This window comes from Mastomys coucha, unplaced genomic scaffold, assembly GCF_008632895.1.
Source record: "Mastomys coucha isolate ucsf_1 unplaced genomic scaffold, UCSF_Mcou_1 pScaffold14, whole genome shotgun sequence".
Taxonomy (NCBI): domain Eukaryota; kingdom Metazoa; phylum Chordata; class Mammalia; order Rodentia; family Muridae; genus Mastomys; species Mastomys coucha.
The window spans coordinates 86885089-86912822 of NW_022196896.1; the positions used below are offsets into that span (position 1 = coordinate 86885089).

The 27734-nt window shown below is 42.6% G+C and overlaps 1 long non-coding RNA gene across 2 annotated transcripts in view; it reads left to right on the forward strand.

Annotated features, from left to right (window-relative positions):
* Positions 1-24412, forward strand: part of LOC116089183 — a 42787-nt gene extending 18375 nt beyond the window's left edge. The window contains exons 2-3 of one of the 2 annotated variants that reach the window (XR_004118202.1): positions 22419-22575; positions 23179-24412. This is a non-coding gene — a long non-coding RNA (uncharacterized LOC116089183). The remainder of the gene's footprint in view (positions 1-22418; positions 22576-23178) is intronic. The other variant, XR_004118203.1, reaches the window with a different exon arrangement.
* Positions 24413-27734: the final 3322 nt, after the last annotated feature.

The following is a 27734-nucleotide window of genomic DNA, read 5'->3' on the forward strand; positions in this document are numbered from 1 at the left end:
GGTTTGTGTTGTTTATTTTCTTATGCTTGCCCTCCGGCATCTGGTTAACTCTAGTGCTACCTGCCCTTCTAAATCTGACTGAAGCCTGTCCTTCCTGTGATCCTGGTTGTGTCAGAAGTCCTCAGAGTCAAGCTGTCTCTATGATTCTGTGATTCTGTGATCCTGTGATCCTGGGCTTGTTAGATCACCTGGGAGTAGGGCTTTCTCTGGGTATTGTGGGACTGGCTGCAGAGCTTGTGCCCAAGGTCTGCTCTGGACCCCAGCCCAGACAGACTGGAAGAAACCTGAGTCACTGGGCTGGTGGAGTTCCTATGTGCCTGGTCCTGCTGGTCCCAGTTACTCCCAGTGTTGGGACAGATGTTGGTTCCTGCCCACCTCTGATCCTGGGTGTGTCAGAGGGCCTGGGAGTGGAGCTTCCTCTGGGTGTTGTGGGACTGGCAGCAGAGCTTGTGCCCAAGGTCTGCTCTGGACCCCAGCCCAGACAGACCGGAATGCTTTTTTTGTTTTTTTGAGACAGGGTTTCTCTGTGTAGCCCTGGCTGTCCTGGAACTCACTCTGTAGACCAGGCTGGCCTCGAACTCAAAGATCTGCCTGACTCTGCCTCCCAAGTGCTGGGATTAAAGGTATGTGCCACCACTGCCCGGCAATGGATAACTTATTAAAGGTAACTAATATCCATAAAGCACTGAGCAGACCCAGCTGCACTCACATCCTAGCTTTACCACAGCTACACTCACATCCTAGCTTAGGTCTCATATCAACCCTAGGAAATAAAGGCAGCATTACAAATCGGTATTGTAGATGGGAGACTGATGTGACTCACATTACACATGGCAGAGCTCAGGGTTGAGCCCAACCTATCCATCATTGAATTTCTGCTGGAGAGGTGTGTCTAGTCATTGACTGGAAGTGCTTCTGACACCAAATAAAATACTGGTTGTTGGCAATGCTCTGATAATTGGCTACCCTCTCCAACCTGAAAAGAACATTGCAAATGTATTCAGCAACAACAGATTTCTGGAGGGCATGTGGCTCTGTGCTGGCTCTAGCTTTATGTCAACTTGACACAATTTGGAGTTATCTGAAAGGAGGGAACTTCAGTTGAGAAAATGTTTCCATAAAACCCAGCTGTAGGGCAGTTCTTAATTAGTGATTGATGGGGGAGGACCCAGCCCCTTCGTGGGTGGTGCCATGTCTGGGTTCATGGTCCTGAGTTCTATTAGAAAGTTAAGTAAGCTTTCTTATAGAACCCATGTGTAGCAAGCCAGTGAGTAACATCCCTCCATGGTCTCTGCATCAGCTCCTGCCTACAGGTTTCTGCCCAGTTTGAGTTCCCATCCTTACTTCCTTTGAAGATAAATAATGATGTTTAAGTGTAAACCCAACAAACCCTTCCTGCCCTAAGTTGTTTTGGTCATGATGTTTCATCACGCCAATGGTAAGTCTGTCTAGGACAGACTCCCTAGCCTGGTTACGTGGGCTGCCTAGCAGATGCTTAGTAAAATGTCACCAAGTAAATGAATGTTGCAGATTCTATGTAGCTAATAACTCAAGTACCTGTTTTTTATACTATGCTTTCTACCCCATCATCATTTTTAATTATCACAGCAACAGGGAAAGGTAGACGTTACTGCCTCTGTACTGAAAGGAAGCCGGTGTTTCAGAATAATCAGGAATTTGTCTTGTAGTTTGTCGGCCATGGACACAAATTCCAGACTGTCATCTGTTGTATTCTTCTCTCTTCATGCCCGTCAGTCATGTACTGTGACGACTAAAAGACTGACATTAAGTGCTAGCTTACTCATTCTGACTCAATAGCTCATTTCTAAAGCCTAGCTGGTGTATTCTCATTTAAATTCCTCAAAATCAGTCTTGCTGTTAAAGCTGTGTGTGTGTGTGTGTGTGTGTGTGTGTGTGTGATGTATTCAAACTGATTGCTTGCATCTTTTTCATTAAAACCAAGCTAAAACAGTCCTGGTCGTCTAACGGATAAGGCATTGACCTAAAATTAAGCTAAAACAATCTCTTCTTATTTCAGAACACTATGGGCTTTGTTAGAAAACCTGCATTTTTCTCACGTGACATATTTTTGAACTAATTATTCCACCCTGTCATAACCTTTTTCTGAGCATAAACCCAGCGGCTCCATGAGAAGCCTGAGAAGTCTTTTCCCCATGCCTTCTCAGGACCAAATCTCTCCCAGCAACGAATGCCGACGCTCAGACCCAGTGTCATGGACCTGAGTCTAGTTTGTTCTTCACTAGAAACGGACACAATTTTAACGGCTCCTGACCCCGGTTTTCTCCCACATGAAATGGAGAGTTGCTATTAGGTGAAGGAAAGCACCAGGTAGGCCTAGGATAGGTTTCATGAATCACTCCGGGGTTCTACTTGCTGACTCTCAATGTGGATCTGCAGAAGTTTCCCTGGAGCGGAGGGACTGGCCCTTAAGGTGGAGGCAGGCTTCTGGCTTTGGCAAATGGGAATGCTAATGTCTCATGAAGGCTACTCTAGCATTTGCGGAGCCTGCAGCAGGGGCAGAGATGGAGGCCACACGGTGTATGTCTAAATATTTAAAAGGCACAAACCACCAAGGGACAAACAGACGTTTGCACTCCTAGGACCATTATTCACAATAGCCAAAAGATGGAGGTAGCCTAAGGGTCCATTAACAGAGGAGTGGGTAAGTATAGCATGGATTCAGGATGGAATGTCATTCTGCTTTTACAAGGAAGGAAATTCTAGCATGTGCTTTTAGCATGCGTGAGCCTGAAGGAATCCAGGCTAAGTGAAGTAAGCCAGTCACCAAAGGATTCCACTTAATGAAATACCTTGAGTGGGTAAAGTGGAGAGAGAATGTAGTTAGCAGGTATGGGAGGGAACAGGAATAGGGAGCTGTTTTTCCTCTTCCTCCTCGTCCTCCTCCTCCTCTTCTTCTTTTTGAGACAGGGTTTCTCTGTATGTAGCATGTAGCCCACTCACTTTGTAGACCAGGCTGGACTCAAACTCACAGAGAGTCACCTGCCTCTGCCTCCCAAATTCTGGGATTAAAGGGATGCACTACCATGCCCAGTTAGGGTTATTATTATTTTTTATTTATTTTCTTAGTAGATACCACATTTCAGTTTTGTGGGTTTGGAAAGACATATGGTTATACATGTATAGACAGTGAAGGTAGAAATGTTTATGTTATATGTATTTTGTTATGATCAAAATTATTATTATTAATTATTAATTATTAATTATTATTATTATTATTATTATTATAGATAGGGTCTCAGTCTTTGTCCATGCTAAGGAGGGTCCTTCCCCTTTCAAGTGTGTGCTCAGTCCGGTTTACACAGCAAAACTCTGACCACACTGTGAACAGCTGTCCCTGCCACTGCCACCACCTTTCAGGCCTAGGTCTGAGTCCCTGCTGGTGCAGAGTAGCTAGAGAATTTAGACAAAGGACTCTGCTGGTTTTGAGAGGCTTGGAGCCCACTGAACAATGACACTGGAAGTGTCACCTAAGGGAAGTGATGTTAGGCTGCAGGTTCCTCGCCCCATTAGAAGGGAGCAGGGACCAAGGCAAGAAGGTGGCAGCGGACCGAGGAACATAATAACTTACTTTTTTGAGTCAGGGTCTCTCTAGGTAGCTCAGGCTGGCCTCAAAGCTATGATCCTCCCACCTAAGTCTCCTAACTGTTGAGATAATAAGCGTGCACCGTTAGTGCTGAGCATAATGACCCTTCAAGAAGTCAAAAAGTAGAAGCAAAAGAAAAAGAGGGAGGCACAGTGGGATTTAGAGTCAAACACTTTTCAAAGTGGATGGCAGTGGCGAATGTTTACAAATGCAGAGAAGGAGCTGTTAGATAAGGGAGGGTGGGAAGTGTAATTGTTGGGACCAGCAGAGTGATGGGATCAAGAATGCAGAGGGGAAGGGCTGGCCTTGAACTAGTGGTGGGATAAAATCCGTTTCTGAGGCTTCAGAGAGTGGCAAATTGAAAATGAGGAAGTTAGTACTTGGCATATCGAGGCAGAGTTCTCTCTGTGCTAACAGCCACGTGCTGAGAGGGAGAGGAGGGGTGCGTGGCTTCTGAGTGATTGGAGTCACAGGCTGCTTGGGAGAATGGGGAAGCCGCTGATGTGGCAGTTACAATAATTGTCCACGGATGCAAACACAAGTAAAGTCTGAGCACAAACACCAAGTGCCAAAAATCTGCCGAGCTGGCAAGATGGCTCAGCGGTAAAAGCACTTGCTGTCAAGCTTGACAACTGAGTTCAATTCCTGGGGCTCACGTATTGGAAGGAAAGAAACCAGAAGACAACTTACAAAAAATGCAAAATGTCAATATAGTTGTCTTCTTCCTTCCCTGAGAAGGTAGCTGTGCCCACGTAGAAGGCTGAGGACACAAGGTTGTGGGAATGGTCCAGGGCAGAAGTATTTGTATCTCATGTAAAGCAGTTAGAAGAACAGATATGCGAAGGAGTGAGGTGGTAAGTTAACAGAAGAGAGAAAGGGAGTTGCCATGGTCTGTAGGTTTGGGGTAGAAGAGAGGACAGTCAGGGATTGGTGTTATCTCAAATGGAGAAGTCAAGGAAACGCAGATCTAAGTAGACCCTGGCTGTGAGGAGGGGAAGTCCTGGACCCGGATGCTCAAGATCTCAGAAGGGGACAGTCCTTCCCCTTCTATGGAGGGATTTGAGGTAGAAAGTCCTTGCTGAGGCAGCTGGAGTGAGCGAGGTGTAGCTGAGACTGTTATGGCGGTCTGATGCTAAGACGAGTCGGACTTTGTAAGTAGTAGCTACATTTCTCCCACTTAATTAGTTCCTGGTTATTTCCTCAGATAGACTGCAATCAACGGTGGTGAGCTCCGGAAGTGCGGGTCTTCTTTCAAAGCTAGGAATGGGAACAGCCTCCCTTGAGAGAGCACGGAGAGGAGCCAGGGCAGCAGGAGAACTAGCTCACAGAGGAGGCTTGAAGAGACACTGCCAGGTGGGAGGATCTGCCTAGGAAGAGAGGAGACGCAGGGAAGTTCATGTGAGGGGATGTCAAGGTCAAGACCGATCAGAGTAAGGAATAGAAATGCAGGCTAGAGCAGAGATCATAAAAATGCGGTGCCAGGTTGATGCGACTTTGTCCGTGCTAGGATAAAATAGGGCTTGGAGAAAATGCTTTATAAATACGTTCATAAGCCCCTTCTTCTATAAGACGTAAGCCTCTGAGTGTGCCATTCAAATTTCATTTGTATCGTGATGAAGAAAGCAGAATCTCTCAGGGATGTAAGGATGAAAATATACAGGCAGGGAAAAGAGATGCGACAAAAGGATTGTACATTGGCCCTCAACGAGGCTGACAGAGGTTCATGTAAATTCCAAAAGGGACAGTGTGCTCCATTGTACTGTCCCGGAGTAGGTCAGGCTGAGAATCTGGGCTGCCGGCTCTCACCAGCCTCAGCAGCTTAGGAGGTGGGAACTCCGGGTCTCAGGAGATTCAGCCTTGTGAGGTGGTTTTCTTGAGAGACAGCAATAGTAAGAGGGGGCAGGGCAATGCATGTTCATTAGGCTTCTGTGTTAGGCATTTCATATGCTCTCGTTTAATTCCCACGATAGTAGAAGCACCATTATCTGTAGTTTATAAGTGGCCTGTCAACTTGCCTGTAACAGAATGCAAATTTCTATGTGGATGTAGCTTTTTTCTTCCCCAAACCTCAAACAAGGCAATGCATTCATATGAAAACAAAACAAAACAAAACAAAACAAAACAAAAACAAACAACAGACCATAGGAAGTCAAATTCATTCAACACATGGCCTCCACAGCTGTCTTCGGATTCTTCACAATGTTGAACATTTTCTTGTAACTATCTTGGCCCCTTTGTTTGATCTTGGCTCAGGGCCTATCTGCTTTGCCATTTGACAGGATTCACAGAGCTATTTCTAACCTTCACCAGTAAAAATATTCAAATTGTATGCTTTAAAGAGTAATTGATCTCAGATTGCCTCTCCCTGGGGAGGCCGCAATGATGAACTCAATGAAAATTAGTCTTTGCAATGGACTAATGTGGTAACTCAGCAAGACACGCAAGCAACCCTCTGATTTCCTACTAGCTCTAAAACAAGAACGATGATTGTCACACCGCTTACCATCCTACCCTGGATTGGTATAGAGCTGAAAGCCATGAAATGCTATGCAGACAGCAAGGCCTGCTGCTCCGAGGCAGGGAAATTCGGAGCTGTAAACCTTTATTATTTTATCTGAAAGCCTGGGATGATGCAGGGCTTGTCTGATTTTAGACAGGCTGAACAGCACAGATGCTAAACGTCACGCAGTGTTCCTGTTAAGGTCCAGTGCAGTGGTACTCTGTAATCCCACCCATGACTATTTCTTTGGTGAGAGGATTACTCACTTCAGGAGAGCTAAAGATCACAATAGCCTCATTTTCACCAAGGTCGATAAAGTAGGAAGAAGGATAATAGCCACACGTACATGTCAAGTCCTAATCCCTGTTCTTGTTACCTTGTTAAAGGGGAATGTTTGGATATGTGTGATTCAGCTAAGGATTCTGATGTGTGAGATTACCCTGAGTTACCCTAGCGAGTCCTAAACACCTTCACACGAATCCCTAGAAAAGGAAGGTGGAGGCAGACTTAACACAGAGAGAAGATTAAACAACATGGTTTTAGGAGCAGGTAGATTGAATTGAAGAATACCAGTAGCTACTAAAAATTGGAAGAGGCAAGGGCCAGATTGGCCCCTACAGCTTTAGGAGTGACTGTAGCCCTGTAGACACCTTGACTTTGGCTAGGGAGGCTGATTCTGAACATCTGGCTTACATAACTGTCAGAGGCTACTCTGCTACTGTTTTAGCCACCGCCGAGTTTGTGTAGATTTGACACATAAGTCAGAGGAAACCAGTACACTCAGATTTTGCTATTAAACAAACCATTAAAAAGAAAAGTCCATTGTCAGATTCTGTGGACTTCTATTTATATGGTAGGCAAGCATCTCTCAAAGTGAAGACTATATGGTGCTTAGTCACTTATGCAGTTAGAGTGGGATGGCAGTGCATATCGTGGCAGTGTGGTATATACTGAAGTATGTTGGAGTAAGGAGGCAGGGCAAGTGTTCTTAGAGGCAATGTGAGTGTCAGGAGTCGGCAGGGTAATGTGTTTACTCAGAGGCACGCGGACATTTAGTCTCAGTGACTCATGAAGTAGCTCAGTGAGTGTCTGTTTTGCATAGGTGTCCTTCAAGAGCCCAGGTGAGCGAGTTTGGCTCAGGTGGAGTTTGGACAAAGCCTGGAACACCAGGAGATAATGGCAGTAGATGTGTTACTCCTATGGTTTGAACATTTGTGTGCCTCCAAAATTTATATGCTGGAGCTTGAATCATATGATGAAGGTGTTAAGCATTTGATGTTGAATCATATGATGAAGGTGTTAAGCGGTCAGGCATTTGGGAAGAGATTAGGGCTTCTCCAGAAGAGGATTCTGAGAAAGACCCCACCTCCCATCTGTCTGTTCTGCTTCTTTGTTGTTATTGTCATTTTTCACCAGGTGAGAACACAGCAAGAAGACAAGGTCTTGGAGACAGAGACCAGGTGCCACCAGCAGTCATTTCCTGGAGCCTTGATCTTGGTCTCTCCTGTCTCCAGAGCTGTGAGCATAAATGTTTCTTTGTATTTTTTTTTTTTTTTTTTTTTTTTTTTTTTTTTTTTTTGCTAAGACCTTTACAACAATAGAAAGGAAAAAACCCCAGAGGAACTAATACAAATGGACAGTGTATGTGTGTGTGTGTGTGTGTGTGTGTGTGTGTATGTACATGGACATTCATGTGTGTAACCCCCAAAATATAATATTTTGGTGAGAAGTTCTAAGAAAGCATATGTGGATGAGATGGGAATAATGGCTTAGGAAAAATATAGATTCGACCAGGGTCAGCTGGACTAGTTGCAGGACAAACTTGAGTGAATTCACAAGGGAATGTCTTGGAGAGTAAGCAGGAGTCTTGGGTTAGCACTGAAGTTCTTGTCTTGAGCAAGAACAATAGAAGACTCAGCTAGTACTTAGCGTAATCAGGAGGACAGAGGTCCCAGAATACTTAGGGCTTCATTCCTAGCTTTACAAGGAAGTTGAGAGGAGTTGTCCCAGCAAGAAAGAGCATCAGGATAGAGAAGGAAATCTCTGGAGGATGAGGATGGGAGGGGAGAGCAGTTCACACTGTCATTTATTCTGTATTATAAAGTCCAAGTCTTTGTCATTTCCATTGGTTTGTTTTGAAATCGACCTCTTGATAACAAAACTGTCCTTGCATCAAAAGACCACTGTCTGTGATGAAATTAGTCAAAATCACCACTTAAAAACTCACTAAGTTATGACCTGACTTAATGGCCAACTCTAAGGCTATGCATGCCATCAAATGTTTCAGAGCCATTAAAATCACGTTTATAATGAGTTTCTCAAGGCCTAGGAAAATGTTTATGCTGTAATGCTGTGTGTAAAAGGCTGGATGGCACATTGCTCATGACTGCACAGAAACAAACACGATTAAAAATACCTCTTGGGAAACAATCCAGTAGGGACTCTATCACAATATTAATATGATGACCGCCTCTGTAAAATCATCTTTTCGTTACTCGGCTTTCCAGAGTGTGAGCATGTTTCATTTTGACCATCTTCTGTTTTATCAGTATTTCCTTGTCACTGGGAGGATCTAATAATCTGTTTTGGAAGAACTTGTACCTTACTCCCCTCCTCCTCCAAAACTGGTGACTGAATTCAAGAGTGTGTGAAGCAAGCCACCTGCCACTAAGCTACACTCACACAGCTTCATTATTTCTAGTTTGAGACAGGCTCTAGGTAAGCTGCCCAGACAGGCCTTGAATCTGTGATCCTTCTGCCTTAGTTGGGATCGCAAGTGCACAACCATCATAACCCAGATGGACCTTACTGTCCTGAGTCTGGATTTAAAGTGTTTTTGTGTCTCAAAAAACAATAATGTCTTTTAAGACAAATGGTATGGTGCCACGTGACAGAGACATGACAGCTAGATAGAAAAGACAAAACAAAAAAATGGAAATAACCCTTGCTCCTGAAACTAGACATCCTATTCTTTCTCCTATTGAGCCCTAAGAGAATGGACCTGCTTCATAAAGCCAAGCTGGCAACGGACTTCAGGGTGCAGAAAATCCGTCAGAAGGATCACACATTTTCATTCTCCATGGAAGCTATGTGGCTGCAGGAAGAGGCTGAAGTTAGAACTGGGTGTGGGGGAGGATTGTTTATTCCCTCCTGCCTCAGATTTCTGGTACTGCATGTATCCTTCAAGATTCTTGTGTGCCTTTTATCTCTTTCAGTGTGCCTTCCCTGAACCCTGGCTAAATGTTCCCTCTCTGCTTCCTCAACACCCCATACAACGCTCCCTCCCTACACTTACATGACCTCATCTCTCAGCCAGACTGGAAGAGAGACCATTTTTTATTTATGGTACTTTTCCTAACACCCAGAGGGGAAAAAAATCCCCTGGCAGATAGTAGGTGCTGAATAAATGTTTGTTAAATGAACCAAATAATTCCCCCAAAGCGTGAGAGAAATTATATTAATTTCCCAGGCTGCCATAACAAAGTAGCATGAACTGATAGTTTAACAAAAAATTATTCTCTTACAATTCTTGAGTCCAGGAGTCCAAAAGTAAGGTGTTGGCGAGGTTGGGTCCTTGTGGAGGGGCCTGAGGAAGGGGCCTGAGGAAAGGGCTCTCCTGTGCATATATCAGCTTCTTGGCTGCTGGCAGTCCTAAGATTCTTTGGTTTGCAGCTGAACATCTGTCCTGCATTTCTACTTTTATATGGCATTTCCCCAGGGATGTGCCTTTGCACCTCTTTCCTGGGTGCAAACTTGTAAGGCCATCCATCATATTGGATTTAGGGCTCACCTTAACCTAGCTTGATCTTATCTTAACCCAATTATATCAGCCAAGATCCTGTTTACAAATTAGTTTCATTCACAGAATCAGGATTAGGCTTTGAGCATATCTTGATTGTATTGTATAGATACCATGGCAAGTGGTGATGTCCAGCTGATGTGCTAGCATAATGTCATCACAGGATAGAGAGGCCACTGGCTCTAGCACAGGTGACTCTGGGTGGTTGGATTCAGGGGACTGGTTAAACATGAATCCATTAGACATAAGTGGGAAGGGGCACGGTGAGTCAAGCAGGTGGATACAAGGAAGGAATGAATCGATTTCAGAAAGTGGGCAATACTGCAAGCACAGCGCACAGGAACTTAGGCTTAGTGGAGCCGAAGAGACGTTCCATGAAGTCTTCTGAACAATGTGTGTCATGTCCCAGGCTGCGAGACAAGAGTGTTTATGGTGGTCTGTTTGCACCTTGTTCCAGATGCACACCATCAGGAATTCTGGCGCTCGGTGGAACCAGTAAGAGAAAAGCCAAGGTTTTGAAGTATAGAAGAAAGATAAGGCACAACAGTGGCAACCATTTAGGATCTGTGAGAAATACAAATATGTAATTGTCCTAATCATATATTTTGATTTCTGACAAGGACCAATAAAAACATTAATTCTACCAGATTAATTTCATATATAACATATGGGTCTGTAGATAGAAAAAGGGATGTTGGTGTTTTTCTTCGAAACTAGAATTTTTAAAATGCTTAATTTATACATAAAATCTCTTTCTTTTTGCAAATGTGTGTGTGTGTGTGTGTGTGTGTGTGTGTGTGTGTGTGTTTGTAAGTAGAAGTGAGCCACAGAGTACCCAAAGTGTGATAGTCAGAGGACAACTTTTGGAAATAGGTTCTTTCTTTCTACCATGTGGGTCCAAGGGATTGAGCTCAGATCATCAGTTTTGTGGTGGGTGCCTTTGTCTGCTGAGTCATCTCTCAAGTCAGAAATGCTTAATTTCCTTATATTGATGATATGTAGCAATTTCCTTCTAGAAAAAAATCTCCAATCATGGAGGAAATGTACTTAAGACAGGATGCCTGTCCTAAGGAAGGTGAAACATTCATCTGTAGAGATCTCTGAAGTTTGGGAAGAGAACAACTCAAAAGCTCCAGGAAGTCCCTGAAACTGATCAGATTAATTAGGCCCCTCCTTCTCTAAGCATATATAAGGACTGCAAAGAGATATTTTCAGGTAGCTGACAATAATAGGCAAGAGAGACCAGCCAAGAAGCAGAGAGCAGCCAAACTACCTGAAAAAGTCAGACACTGAATGCGATGCCTGGAAACTGTGCAGAAATGTACAGTTCTCAAACTTGTGAACTGCCACCCATGCAAGGGGGGCTTTTGGTGATGTAGTTGACTTTGAGTCATTTCTATTCCTAGAACTAATTCCTTACCCATACTTGTGTAAGTAAACCTAATAAAACCTATTGGTTCAAGTTGAATTGGTGATATCTGTACTTTGGTCCATTGTAAATTCCCCCTCCCCCCCCTTTTTTTCTGGTTTTTCGAGACAAGGTTTCTCTGTATAGCCCTGGCTGTCCTGGAACTCACTCTGTAGACCAGGCTGGCCTTGAACTCAGAAATCCACATGCCTCTGCCTCATAAGTGCTGGGATTAAAGGCATGTATTGCCATGAGCTATTACTTCAAGAGAGTCACTTTTCCTGAGTCTCAAATGAACAACTCATTGCTGAGTTGAAGAAGGGCATCAGATAAGAGATAAATGTTTCTACCGTAACAAATTACATTTTATGCTTGTAATCTTTCCTATGAACTGCTTGTTCAAGAATTCCAAGCCTATGGAGATTTTTAGATTTGGATATCAGAGAGTTAAAGAAATAACTTTATTTCTTTAATGGCATGATCTTGTTTTGATGAGACTACATCACCGAGTTCAGCTGAGTTGAAGTAAACATTGTCAGCCACAGAGAAAGACAGGGAGGTGACAGGCAGGAAAGCAGGGAGCTGAGGAGCTGGGTAAGTATGTATTAGCATTCCAGGGATGGCTGTTTATTTCCCACAATAGAGACTGGGAATTTAAAAGCACAGAAAAAGATAAGAATTGGACCTCATCAACCCCGCCATGTCCTCACTCTTTCCATGTATCCTGTGGGTCTGTTTTGATAACCAGGCATATCTTTTATGACCCAGCCCCCTTCCCCAATGATTTGTCCTACTGAAGGAGCTGGACTTGACTGTGAGATGGGCTCTGAGCATTCCAAGAATATCCACAAGAATAATGAGCACTCAAGAAATTTTCCTCTTGAGCAAGAGTTCAAGAAAAGTTTATACTGACTTACCAACTGGCTTCCACATAAAGCCTCAGCACCCTTTTATCTGAAGTATTAACTTGCTTGACCCCTAGTTTGTACATGACACCAGCTGAGGAAGAAGGGAGGCAACATGGAAAGCAGCTTTTAAAAATCTGATTTTGAACTATGCCTGGCACGCTAAGGCATTTAATGCTTTAAAACTTGGCAGTTAGCAACGAGGGTGGATTGAAATAGAGATGACCAGCTGGCTAATTGGGTGTTGCCAACATTCCCCTCCAGCTACTTAAAGGATGAGTCCTGTTTATGTCAAAGACTGACTCTGTCCCCTCTCCTCTATTGTGGCCAAGAACTGGAATGCTATATGCTTTACTTACCGTGTCCTGGTGGAGCGCAGTGCAACAAAGGCCAGTTCACTGTCCTGATAAGCTGGGCTGGGCAGGTGGTCCTGGAGAGAAGGCTGTGAAGTTTCAGTCCAGGAAATGTGAGGCAGGATGAAGTTTCCAGCTTACAACTCTCCAAAGCTGAAGGCCGGTGGTGCAGGTCCAAGACTGGGCTTTCAACAGGAAGGCAGAAACCAATGACTGCATGCAGACTCATCTGCCTTTAAGCCTAGGGAGTCCTGTGGGTAAACTGAGGGTTGAGGTAATCAAAAATGATGGTTGTGATGGATGTGGTCTCTTCTCCTTGGGCAGCAAAGAAACCAACAGAAGAAACTCTGGGGGGGGGGGGGTATTTAAACAGCGACACTTGGTGGAGCTCTGCAGCTACTAGAAGGGAGAGAGTTATGTGGGACGGTATGTTAGATGCCCTAGTATTCAGTTCATTCAGGAGTCTACCAAAGAGGCAAATTCCAGCAGAAACTGTAGACACAAACGTCTCCAGGCAGGGGCTGCGGTTACACAACGTAAAGCTGAGAGATACGATGGAGAGTGTATCAAACTGCAAAGCATGACTCCACTCTAAGGCCATTTACATAGCAGCTTTTAAAAAGGTAAAAACACCGGGCTGACCAAACAGAACAGATTGGTGCCTGCTGAATCTACTGAATGAACAAGATTGAAAGTCACCACTCCAAATGGAGATCTCACGAGGTCAAGAATTCTGAGCTCCCTGCTGCCTCTTCCTCAAATCCCAGTGGCACCAAAGAGGAAGCAAACTGACCTAACAGAGAGTTTTAAGTCAGTTTTGTCAACGGGACCGGAATCCTTTTTATTTTATTTTATTCTATTTATTTTATTTTTTATTAGATGTTTCCTTTATTTACAATATCTCCTTTCACAGGTTCGACTCCAAAAAATAAAATAAAAATAAAAATAAAATAAAAAACCAAAAACTAAAACCCTGTTCCCTCCCCCCTCCCCCTGTTCAACACTCCACCCCCTCCTGCTTACTGGCCCTGGCATTCCCCTATGCTGGAGCATAGAACCTTCACAGGGCCAAGGGCCTCTCCTCCCATTGATGACTGACTTGGCCATCCTCTGCTACATATGCTGCTGAAGCCATGAGTCCCACCATGTGTACTCTTTGGTTGGTGGTTTAGTCCCTAGGAGCTCTGAGGGTACTAGTTAGTTCATAGTGTTGTGAATCCTTTTTATACATCAGGAAGCCACTGTTCAATTTTTCTGCCACAATAAAAGCATGTAAGGTTCTCTCTGTCCCCCCCCCTCCACCCCTGTGTGTATAAATATACAGATGTGCATGCACTTGAGCTTGTGGAGGGCCAGAGGCCAGAGGTGTCTTTTTTTCCCAGTAGTCGTCCACTTTCTTTCTTTATTCTTGTGTGGGGGATGGATTCTTACTGACTCAGAGCTTGCAAAGTAGGGATCTGTGTCTCTACTTGACTTCTGAGGGTCAAATTCAAGTTCTCATGTTTGAAAGGCAAGCAACAGAGAATCTCCCCAGCTCTCCCCATCCCCTTTTCTGTTACTATGGAAGCAAGGACTCCCACCCTCTCGGAAGGAAGATGTTTATCTTTGAAGGTTATCAGGGGGCCTTCCCTTTACTTCCATGACGGATAGCTAGAGTAAACACTCATGGTTCCCTTTCAACCTCAGGGGTTATCAGCACTCCAAATGGAGGTCTCACGAGGTCAAGAATTCTGAGCTCCCTGCTGCCTCTTCCTCAAATCCCAGTGGCACCAAAGAGGAAGCAAACTGACCCAACAGAGAGTTTTAAGCCAGTTTTGTCAACGGGACCGGAAGCTTTTGTTGACCAGAAAGAGAGATTAGTTTGTTGCATTGCATAAATAAATTAAAAAATTCCGTGAGGGTGCCCCCATGGGGAAAGCAGGGTGGTGAAGGCTTACAGTTTCTAGCCAAAGTTGCTACTGCTTTTTAAAATCCTCTAGAGTCTTATTTTTTGAGAACTCTCACTTAAGACTTCTCCCTAGACTCCTCAATAGGATTATTATTTTAAAATAACTTCAATGCACATGTGCATTATGGAGCATGTCTGAGACTAAACCTTATGGGAGATCTGTGCTCCCAGCCTTAGCTCAACCTGGCAACCACTGCTGAGCTTCTCAGAAGCTGTGGTCAGGCTGAGTTTTCTGGGCCAGTCTTCCCTCCGGGTAGACCACAGTCTTCTGGATCCTCCAGAGCATAGTGAGACCTAAACAACTATGCTCCAGGATGCCAGAGCAAAAATAACATAACAGACAGCTACGAGCACTTCCTGTGTGTGGAGCAGAGCCTGTATGGCAGTGGGAGAGAGATATGCATCTGGCCCGTGATTTAAGGGAGGTGAGTCTATCTGGAGTAGAAGGTTGGGAGAGCAGACTAGAGCTGGAGTAGAGGGCATTCTGCAAGCTAAATTTAAGCATGGGGCTTATGAATCTTTTCAGAGATAGGGAGCCGTTGGAGCTTTTGAACAAGGAATTGAATGTGTAGGAAGATGTTTTTAGAAAGCTTGACTGTAAGGTAGCTCCTAATTGGAAGGGTTTTCAGTTACAAATTGAAAAAGAAACCCAGAATTAAATTATCCATAGAGATTTGGAATAGGGAGTTCTGATGAGGAATGGCTGACATTAACCGTGTGTTCTCTAAGTACCAAGCACTCTGTCAGTGCTTTATATCAATTAATATTTGTAATAACACATCAAGGTGGGTGTTATTAAATACCACCCTCTTTCAGATGGAGAGACTAAGGCACAAGAGAGTGAAGAAACTGCTCGGTGATATCAGGTTAGGATGTTGCACCTAACAGGATGGGAACTAGTTATTTTCCTCATTGCTCTGACAGAATTCCTGACAGAAACAGCCTAAGAGAGAAAGGATTTATTCAGGGTCATAATTAGGGAGATAGTCCACATGGCGGAGAAAGCCTGGGAGCAGGGCTCTATGGTGACTACTACACTGTCTCAGAAGTCTGGAAGCAGAGAAAACTTTGGTCCTAACCATGGCTGAGTCAGAATTTATTAGCCCCACCCCTATAGCTAGACTCTACATTTGCCAGCTGGGCCCCATGTCCAAAAAGTTCAACAACCTCCCTAGACAGTGCCACTCAACAGTTGAAAATAGTCAGACTATGCCACCTAGGAAGTCTGGCTCAGAGCGCTGACTTCAGAACTGCCATCATGGTGATTGTAAGACCAGGCCTGCGACTGTTGTTACCGCCTGACAGTTACCTCACTGTCCACTGTGTCTGTACGAAGACTCCTTGTTCACAAGCCATTCTTGCCAGGTGTCGGCTTCACCCACTTGAACGCTTGTCAGTTCCTGTGTCTATTCCGAAGGAGTCTTGTGACCAAAGGAAGGCAGACACACTGTAAGACTGTCCCCACTGCTGACTGTATTCTAGTAAAGCAAGGAAAGGAACCAGGTTTTTTCTTTTTTCCCCACTCTGCAGCTTTTCCTTAGACACTAATGATGTTTCTCACCTGGCTTTCTCGGCCTTGGTTCAATGATTTTTTTTTTTTTTTTTAGAGGCATTTACTTACAAAATGGGAGAACTGGAACTCATTTGATGTCAAGTTGCTCAGTATTTTATTGGTATATCAGAGTCGTGATTAGATGAAGAGAATTTACCGTAGACTCAAGCTGACTACACGTTTTATTTATTTATTTTTCCAAAGCTATTATGAAAGACTAGCTAACCTTTGGATTCTGTAGACGATTTAGGTCAATACAACTTTGTAAGAAAAAAACTGATGTGTTTTCTGTTGAGTTTCTTTCTTTCTTTCTTTCTTCCTTCCTTCCTTCCTTCCTTTCTTTCTTTTTTTAACACTTGTTCGTGTAAATTGAAAGCCTGATGCAGTATCACTCAGAAATTGGCCTAATTAAATCGTGTTTAATTTAATGCAATTTCATATAGGTTGCATGAACAACTTATATATATTTTTCCTCATTACAAAACTTTCCTGTATAGCAATTCAGAGAAGATTCATTTTGGCTAGGACTACAGAGTTACATGTTTGCTTTTCAAAATGTCTAATATATAAATACTGTAGTGCTCAAGGAATCCTTTTGTAGAAAATCTTGTCTACAGTTTGAGCTACTAATGTAGACATGAGCTCTCTACAGGCTCTTGTGTCATACAATGGAGCAGTTAACATACATACTTGAGACTGACATTTATGCAGGCCCTCCCTAGATCCATGTCACTAGATCCATGTGATAAGGTCTAATTGTCTTCTCTGTGCTGAGCTTCATTGAATAAGTTGTTGACTGCCTCAGTACGTTGACCTCTGGCTGTGCCTAGCTACCCTCTGCATCAGCATATCAACCTATTGATTAACTGTTGAGTCTATTTTAAGTTTAAACTTTGGCCTTGCAGTGATTGAACTGGATTTATGTTTTTCAAGCAAGCAAGCAGATTATAGAGGCACACAATCTTAGAGGAACTATCAGGAAATCTCAAAATCAATTTTTTTTTTATTCAAAAAGTTAAGTAAATGCGATTTTTTTTCATATAAACAGTGGTATTTGAGTAGTTGGACAATAAAATTCTCTAGTTGTTGACATTTAAATATGCATTGGTAAATGTGGATTTTCTAAAAATATCACTAAGATATACAAGGTTAAAGTTATAAAACTCAGGAAGCTAGCTTTAAAATTAAGTAAACTTTATATGATTTAGTGTGAGTCTAGCTTTAATCAGAGTTGGTATTAGAAAGTAGGACATTTTTATTTTAACAGGAGAGAAAGTTCATCAAATCCTTGAGGAAAAGTTTAACATTTGGGTCACCTCTCCTAATAATAGTGGGTTTATAGATCTGATACTGATCGGAACTTAACAATTCCATTTCTGCTTAAGGGCTTTAAAATTTGATTTCAGAGTCAGTTTTTAATCTTCAAAACTAACCTTCCTCAAATCCACATTTATTGAATTTTACACTACAGTATTTTGTTTTATTTTGCTTAGTTTTTTGAGGCAGGCTTTCTCTGTGTAGCCCTGGCTGTGACTTTGTAGACCAGGCCGGCTTCGAACTCAGAGATCTGGTTTCTTCTGCCTCTGGAGTCCTGGGATTAAAGGCCAGTGCCACCACACCAGGCACATTACAGTATTTTTGCTATACATATACATACATACACACTCATACACACTTGCACACAACAACACACACACACACATGCATACCCACACACACTCACACACACACACACACACACACACACACACACACACACACACACACATGTGAGCTCACTCCGCCCCTCTCCCCCCATTCTGTAGTTCTGAGTTCAAGTAGAAAAGAGACCAGTTCAGCACGAGTAAAGTTCAGAGTCTGTGTGAATGCCCAAGTTCACATTGTCTAAGTCCACAAATCTCCTTGATAGATGCCTTTTCACACAACAAACTACTTCCTTTCCACTTGATTATCTAAGTGTTTAACAAGCTTTAAAAATATGCACTAAAAGTGAGATTCTATGGGAGAAAATTCTAGAATTTTCAAACATTTAACATTCACAAAAATCTGAACTAAACTACTTAAGATTCTGAGACCTTTTTAAAATTGGCCTCAGAACAACTAGGAAATTCTATGGCTTTGTAGAAAATGATGAGGTTTTTAACATCAGAAGTATGTATGAGAGCTATGGGCTATCCTTGTTTTGCAACTCAAATTGACAAAGAGGAGGTTCTGGGACAATTTAGGAATTATACAAATCTATACATAATCATGTTATTTTGGTTTAAGAGACAGGCCTTCCCCCTTTCTTTTCTTTTTCTTCTTTTTGATATTTTCCTTCAATTCATTTTTAAAAAATTAAGTTTCATTTTCTATACTTTCTTTTTTTTAAAGATTTATTTTTATTGTGATTTATGTGTATGTGTTTATCTGTTTGAGCATATGCTATGTGTGTGCATGTGTCTGAAGAAGCCAGAAGAGGATGGCACAGTCCCAACCTGCAGTTATGGCCAGTGTAGGTATTGATACTAAACTCAGGTCCTCAATAACACAAGTAAGCCCTGTGAACTGCCGAGCCATCTCTCCAGCAACACTCTAAGTTAAAACAGCAGCAGTAACAACAAAGCCAGTCTTTTCTTTTATCTTCCTGCTATTGACAATTTTTCCTACCTCTTATTACTGAGTCACATATGTTTTCATTGGAACTCTGCACTTGGTATATGGTATATTAGATTAGATCTGCTTATTCACATTTTAGAAACTGATAATTGTTTAGTAATGGCAGGAATGTAGCTTCCAACATAATCAGTTCACTCCCAGAAATGTGATCTGTTCAGAACCATATAGCCTTTGAACCTTCAAGAGCACATGTGTGTCCTAGAAATGCCAATAGGCTTAGAATGTCAGCCATGGAACAGACAGAGCTTTTACACAAGGAAACAGAATCCCAGGGCACTCTATTTCTCTATGTTATTAAGTCTGTACTACCTATTCCTGTAGTTGAAGGAGTGTTGGAGATCTGATTATAATTCATGCACAATGGGAAGGTACGTGGAATGCTCTGGTCATTTAGTGTGTTAGCACAACATCACTGGTAATGTGGAGGAGAGGAATAAAAACACAGCCTGCTTCCTCTAGAAACTTGGGTGCATGATGGGCATGAGGCCAGGTTAAAAGTCTACCCAAGCTCCTTTGAGAGGCCTTCCAAATTAAGAATATCTTATTGCTTGTTGTTTTTAGAATGGACCCTCATACAAGGCACAGGTCAACATTTTTCTCTGCCAGAAGTACATTATTTGACAGGTGGAAGATATATCTTTAAAAAACAAAACAAAACACAAAACAAAACAAACAAAAACAACTGCACTGAAGAACAAGGGAGCTAAATCTAATCTCACATCCATAATTTTTAATGTGGTGTAATTTTTCTAAGGATGGTAAATCTACCATTTAAAAATTCGTGCCTGGTACAAGGATCACCTTGTTCAAAGGAAGTGAAGGTATTAATACTTCAGTAGAAACGCATTTCGAAATGTTCTTTCTGGAAAATAGTTTGTAATATGTGCTCCTGAAAGATGCATGCTGTTCTCCTCCCCAGACAAGATCATCATCTCATTTTCTCTTTTTTTATTTTGAAAGTAATAGATTGACACAGAAAATCTAAACAATATAGAAAAACATTAAAAACAAATTTAATCCTGATCTTCCCAGCTAATGCCAACATTTCAGCAAATATACTCCTGGATAGCTTTCTATGCATGGATCTTATGCATGCTACGTGTACATTTTTGTTTGTGTGTATATGTATATGTATGTAATTTGAATGCAGACAATAGTATACCTTTTTATAATTTTGCCTTTTCACTCAGGCATCTGCGATGGAAACTCTCCTTAATAAATACTAAGTTTTGTTTAACAGCTACAGAAGTAGCCCGCTGCTTCTGCAAACCGCGGATTTAATTAATCCTCAGCTAGCAGATATTAAATAGTTTCAAGCTTGGTATTATGAGAGCAAGGCTTGGCCTAATGTTCTTGTAGGACTCTCTTTTCCTCAGGAGCTCATCCATAAAGTAGAACAATTGTAGAAGTCTGATCCCTGATTTTCTTTCAAAAAACAAAAACAGAGGGGAAAAAGATCAATGTTGACCAGGACTGACATTTGAGAGTCTAGAGGCAGGTTTTCCAGCACATTGCTTGAAAGACTTCACATATCCAAAACCAATGTAACGGTACTTCAATTTTGACAAACATATGCCAGATGTTCTTATGAGCAGAAGAAACTAGATGTGATGGTAACAGTAAAGTAGGCAAGGCTGGTTTTTTTCCACTATTTGCTGAGATGTGGGAAAAACTGCTTCTTATCCCTACTCCCCCATACACACAACATTTGGGCTACACCTGGACTGCAGCACACATTTGATTTGATGCTTGTGTGTCTTTTCAACTACACGATTAGCTTGCTGAGGGCAGGCACTGCACCGCATTTTGAAGGCTCGTTAGGGGTGTCTGTCCTCTGATACCCTGTGGTCTTTTCTCATTTGCCCCTGGTTAGCAGCTGCCACCTCCCTCTTTTTCCTTAGCAGTTGAACTATAAGTGTAATATTTGTCCAGGGCAAACAAACTTGGAGTTTGGGAGGAGCATTGTATAATGGATTTTAAATTATTCTGATTTAACTCTTGGCTTTTCATGACCCAGGACAGATCCTTTAATTCTTCTGAGCCCTAATTCCCTCCACTACCAGGCAGAGATAATAGAGTGTACTTTAGAAAATGTTCTGATTGAAGGAGCTTGTGTTTTAAGGCCATTAACGGCAATGCTTGATAAATGGTAGCTATGTGCTAATGTCTTTTCAAAGGTACAAGATATCTATATTTGCAGACGGATATGCCAATGACTATTTCTTGCCTCCTGCTCTACTGAGCATAACTTCTAAATTGAGAGCAACAAGAAACTAAGAGGCAATAGAGATTAAGGGCCAAGACTCTCAATACAATCAATTTGGAACATAGGTTGATGGGTGAAAACTAGGATTTTATGTTCTCAAACCCGAAAGAGGTGTCTGGAGTATTGAAATGGGGGAAACAGAATTGGATTAGGTAATCTCTAATCATAAGAACATTTTATTAGGGTGAAAAGAAATAACTTCAGCTAGTCTGAAGCATAAAGGGTCTCTTTATACAACCCCAAGGAATAAAAACAAAAGCTATAAATGTAAAAGGTGAACGATAGCAACCTTTGCTCTTTTGCAGCTAACAACCAACCTTTCAGAATGACAGACTTCTTGAGGCTTCTACACCAGGCTTCACTTTCTGCATACCGGCTAATGTGCCTGAGCTTATTTTTCCACCCAACAGTCAGTCTTAAAGACACAGGAATACCTTGTGGTCCTGGTCACTAAGTTTGGATGAGGTTTCTTCATTAATCTGCTGCTGGGGATGGCACGAGGAAACAGAGTCACTGTGGAACTTAATACCAATGTTTGCTTCCCTCCGCCCGAGGTTCTGTAATAGCAAGTCATTTTATACACAGGACTGCCCTTCTGAAAACAGGTAGAACAAAAGACATCTGCGCAGAATAAGCACCTTCAATTCTTAGTCAAAGATAGCTTCCTTTGAAAGGTAGAATTGTTTTTAAAAAGACGAGAAAATGTATGCTCTGTGGGACCAAGGAAGTCTCATCCAAGGAAGCAAAATTCATTTTCCCTCGCCTGCAAGGAAGCCAGATCCTGATTTATTTTTTGTTCACGACTCAGCAGAAACACAATGCTCCATTTCATAGATGCTTATTACGACACAATAACAGCGCTATAATTTCCGTCTCAATGAAGGGCTTCCCTTGGCTTTAGGCCAGCTGATCTCACTGTCCGTTAGCCAGCCTGCTGCTCTGGACACAGGGGGATACCTTCATGTGTGTGCATTCTGTGTTCTTTTAACAAGTGTTTTATAAATGGTTCAACAGCTGTTATTTACCAACGTGTTTAGAGTTTGCATATAATCAGACTTAGGCCTGGTGGAGAGAGTTAGATAGTTCAGAAGCCACCGAGAGTGAGGGTGCCGCTCACTTCTATTTAGTGTACAGAACACCTTTTGGCTCCTTTGTCTCAGGTAACCTATAATTGTAAAATTCCTCCTTGATATTATTGTTCACACAGACCTAGACATAAATCTCTCTCTCTCTCTCTCTCTCTCTCTCTCTCTCTCTCTCTCTGGCTATGTAGAAACTTGGCTATGTAGAAACTTGATGTTGCTTGCAAATTAGTCAGTTAAGTAAATGTTTTCTGGAAATGGCTCTAAAGCTAGGAACACTGCTTATTTTTGTCTATTTTAACAAGTTTTCTTTTCTTTCCAGAAGCCTTTGGACTCCATGCCCCATGGCTATCTCTCATCACTAGGGACCTTTGTTCCAGGACAGTATAAACGTTTGGTAATTCTTACTTCCTGAAGGGCAACAACCTGAACTCTCACACGTAATCCTCCCTTCTCTCTCGTGGATGGGCTGGGCTGAGGTGTGTTGCTCTTTCACAGTGCCGAAGGGGATGTGTCAGAGACCTGAGTAATAAACAGCTGGGCGGCAGCCTTCTCTCCAACAGCAAAGCCAAACTTAGCAGTTTGTCAGTTCTTTCTCCCTCTGAGTCTGGTCTGACAGGCACAGAGCTACCGATTCCAAACACCATCCTCTCTTCGATTAGAAACTGGAAGTGCCAAAGGAGAGACAAGTATTTTCACGCTGGCTTTAAATACAAATATTCAGTGAGTGCTCACTTCAGACCAGAGACAGTTCAAACCCCCTAAAGGATTATCTTTCTTGATTCTTACATTAACTGTCAAGAAGACGAGTTTCCAGCTCTATGTGAAATCAAATCTTTAGGGAGGTTTGGAAACTTGCCTCGGGGTTACATATTAGCAGAGGCAAAGCTAGGGCATCACCCTGCTGTCAAACCCGCACTTAATGTTTCCCCTTAATTCTTTGAAAATTCATCCAACATTTTTTGATCATAGTCACACGCCTTCCCCATCGCCTCCCAGGTCCACCCTCAACTTACTTTGAACCTAATTTTGTGCTCTCTCTCTCTCTCTCTCTCTCTCTCTCTCTCTTAAAAACCCAACAGGTCCAATTTGTGTTGTTCCGAAATTCTTGGGGGTGGGGCTTGCCTTGGATCTGGTCACATGCCTGAAGAACTCTACTCACCCCACCCCGCCAGCAGCTATTAAAGACTATGGCTCCATGAGACTCCGAACCTGCACTTTTAACCGCTGCACTATACTGCCTCCCCATGTTAATGAACCCAGCACTTTGGAAGATAGAAGAAACCACAGATGCCTGCAGATAACATGTTTTATAAATAGTTTCTACTGGCGCCATTTCCCTTATATTGTATTGTTATATTAATTACTATGTTACAAGTGAAACAACCAGGAGACCCAACGAGGTTCAAGCAAATTCAAGGGTTTTGATCTCTAAAATACCATGGTCACTACCCTCTTCTGTGGCTTTGTGTCTGCTCCTGGTTTTCTAAAGCAGTCTTTTGTTTTGCACGAACACTTGTTATGGAGAAATATCAGCTACAGGGAACAATTCACAACAGTACCTTCTACCCACTCTCCTTCCTTCCCCACAACCTCCGGTCCTGGCAAGCGCTGTTATTTTGAATTAATTTGATTGAAAGAGACAGGAAACCCACGTTTATTTATTTTTTCTAAAATCGATGAAACAAAACATCTTTAAGAAACCTGATGTTACCCTTTGTTCCCAACATCAACCTTCAGAGGAGAGAAAAGAGTGCTGCCATAATTGAGAAAGAGGGAGAGGGCTCAGGGACACTTAGAAATTTCAAGCATCGTTCCTATTGTTTTTGGTATGCGGCATTCTAAGGCATTCAAAATACCAGCCAGAGGGAATTTCCAAGATTGCGTAATTCTCCAACGGAGCTGCTCTAAGTTTCTTTGACTACTCATTTTTGAACATTGCCTCTGGGATGCAGGGCCCATCCTTAGGTTAAGCTTTCTTCCTACCCCATTCTCTGTAAGATGACTCCTCTGTATCCTCAGATAACAATTTCTATCTGCTAGGTCTTTATAGCACATAGCTTCCTGTTAGAGGTCGTCCGTATTCTGCGTTCACAGCACTCTTCAATTCTGTATTATTGGTGACACAAATGAAAAGCTTAAAGACATCAAAATGACACCACCATCTCTAATGTAATAAAACATCTAATGGTGTTCGTAGGAGTAATCGCAGCAAGAGCCTAGTGTATGCCTGTCTTTCAGAGCCAAGTCTAGGTCTGAGGACAAGGAAAAGACATGTATCCCCTTTGCCTTGTCTAATAGATTCGTGGAAAGATGTGTTTGCATGATTCAGTAGTTCTTTGTTGTCGGCCTGCTGCTTTATTCATTGCAAAGCGAATCATGTACTTCCCTGTAACAGTACATAGACTCATTTTATTTTGTTAACAAGGGAAGACACCATGCCATACTGTTTAGGGTGTAAGAACTCACTGTTATTCACACATGAATACAAATCACAGTAAAAAGAAGGGCAGAATGAGAAAATGCAGACGTACATCTGAAGTTGCTTGTCCAATCGACGGCCCTGTGGTCGCATTTGAAAGATGGCTTTGCCCTTCTCTTTGTGGAGTGATAATGCTAGGTTGCTCTTCTAGTGAGTGATACCCAGACTTGGCCAACCAACTCCAGCTAATCCTCATAGTCTGATGATTTAGAAAATGTACAGAAAACTGTATTCAATACATGAACTTAATAGCCGGCACCCGTTTGGTACTGAGAGATCAGGTGCTTCCTTACAGTTAGAGAAGTGTGCCACATTACCCCTAGACACTCAGACATGCGCAGTGGCTCCACCACATTACCCCTAGACACGCAGACATGTGCAGTAGCTCCAGGGAGAAGGGGCACCTTTGTCTTTTTCTTGTGCACAGTAATTCAGGAACTCAGCTGGAAATTTCCTTGTTTTTCTCCAGCACAGAAAATAACTAAAATGGATCTCTTTAAAATACTACAGAATTCATGTTCTTCAAGATTCCTAATCTCATAGGCAGATGTAAATCCTGAGTAGCTTTGAGGAATGGACTAGAAAGAAAAGGAATGAACAAAACCCACACGTTCCATCAAGCGAGCCCATGCTAAGACTTCCATGCAAGTAAGGCGAGGGCACAGCTACCTGACTCAAGTGCTTTTTAAGCTTATGTTGTGTACCAAGTCTATTCTAGTTTCTGAGAATAAAACCACAAGACGGATAAATTCCTGTTGTAATTCACTTAAAGCTTAGTAGGAGGCACAAGAGATACTAACACAAATTAGTGTATAAGATGTCAAAGAGGAGCCAGGCGGTGGTGGCACACGTCTTTAATCCCAGCATTTGGGAGGCACAGACAAGTGGATTTCTGAGTTCGAGGCCAGCCTGGTCTACAGAGTGAGTTCCAGGACAGCCAAGGCTATACAGAGAAACCCTGTCTCGAAAAACAAAAACAAAAACAAAAAGCGGAAGGGAGCAGAATGGTGAGGGGGAATGTTAGTTCATAATGAGTAGAGGAGGACTTCTGATACAGCATTTGAACAGGAAACTGTTGAGTTCTGCGTGTGTGTGTGTGTGTGTGTGTGTGTGTGTGTGTGTACATATGCGTGAGCATGCATGCTTGTGTTTGTGTGCATCTGTACACATGTGTGCATATGTGTGCACGTATGTGTGTGGAAGCGTGTGTATATGTATGTCTGTGTGCTTGAGTGCCTCTGTGCACGTGCCTGCAGGTGTGCATATGTGTGTGAGTAGATGTGTGTGTGTGAAATATATTCTAGGCAGAAGGACACCAAAAGCAAGGAACCAAGGGGGGCAGCATATTGTTGAAAAGCAGCAAGAGGACCAATGTGGTCTGCATCAAAGGGAACCAAGAAGGTATAATAGGTGACGGTCCAGGGTGGGGAGCATCATGGTAATCTAGATTACTACAGGAACTTGGCTTCTAATCTGAATAAAAGGAATCCACTGAGGAATCTGAGCAGGCTTTTAAAAAATTAATTAATTAATTAACTCACATTGCAACCCAATATCAGGCCTTCCTCTCCTCCCAGTGTCTCCTCATGAAAACCCTCCCCCTATTCCTCCTTCCTTCCCCTTCTCTCTTGAGAAAGGGAATCCCCCTCTGGGGGTCACCCCCATTAGTTCCCACCACTTATGATGGGGAACCTGTATGAAGACCAAGCTGTACATCTGCTACATATGTGGAGGGGGTCTAAGGCCAACCGGTGCTCACTCTGGTTGGTGATTCAGTCTATGGGAGCCCCAAAGAATCCAGGTTAGTTAACTCTGTTGGTCCTCCCGTGGTGTCCCTATCCTCTTCAGGTCCCTCAATCCTTCTCCCAACTCTTCTGTAAGATTCTCTGAACTCCATCTAATGTTTGGCCGTGGGTCTCTGCTTCTCTTTCCATTGGCTTCTGGGTGGAGCCTCTCAGAGGACAGTTATGGTAGGTTTTCATCTACAAGCATAACAGTGTATCATTAATAGTGTCAGGGATTGGTTCTTGCCTGTGAGATGGATCTCAAATTGGGCCAGTCATTGGTTGGCCATTCCCTTAGTTTCTGTTCTTTGTCCCTGTATATTTTATAGTCAGGACACATTTTAGATTGTAGATTTTGTGGATAGGTTGCTGTTCTTATCCCTCCACTGGGAGTCCTGCCTGGCTACAGGGAGTGGTCACTTCAGGATCCGTATCCTGTGTCGGCTAGAGCAGCCTCCATAGACCCTCCGGGACCCCCTCCCATCCCAGGTCTCTGAGATGTCCTAGAGATTGCCCACCCTCCACCAATCTCCATTCTCTCTCTCTACTTATGACCCACCTCCACTCCCTTCCCCATTCCCTCTTCCACCCAACTCCCTCCTTCCATCCACCTCCGATATCTATGTTGTTTCCCCTTCTGAAGAAGATTCAACCATCTTCCTTTGGGTCCTTCTTGTTATTTGGCTTTTTGGGGTCTGTTGTTTATAGAGCGGTTATTCTGTACTTTATTGCTAATATCTACTTTTAAGTGAGTACGTATTATGCATGTTCTTTTGGGTCTGGGTTACCTTACTCAGGGTTAGTGAAGAACTTTTCTCAATGTGTAGGCTGTCATGTTTTGTCCTAATGATGGTGTCCTTTGACTTTTTAGTCTTATGAGGTCCCATTTATTAATTCTCGACCTTAATGCCTGAGCCACTGATGTTCCATTCAGGAGGTTGTGTCCTGTACTGATGAATTTAAGGCTATTCCCCACTTTCTGTTCTATTAGATTTAGCAAATCTGGTTTTACATGGAGGTCTTTGATCTACTTGGACTTGAGGTTTATGCAGGGTGATAAATATGGATGAATCTATTTGCATTCATCTACATGCAGACATTCAGTTAGACTAGCACCATTTGTTGAAAATGCTCTCCTTTTTCCATTGTATGGTTTTGGTTTCTTTATCAAAGGCAAGTGTCTGTAGGTGTATGGGTTTATTTCTGAATTTTGATTCTATCCCACTGATCCATTTGGTTACATTGGTCTGTTTCTATACCAACACCATGCAGTTTTTATTACTATTGCTCAGTAGTGCAGCTTTAAGTCAAGGATAGTGATACCTCTAGAAGTTCTTCTGTTGTTCAGGATTGTTTTAGCTATCCTGTTTTT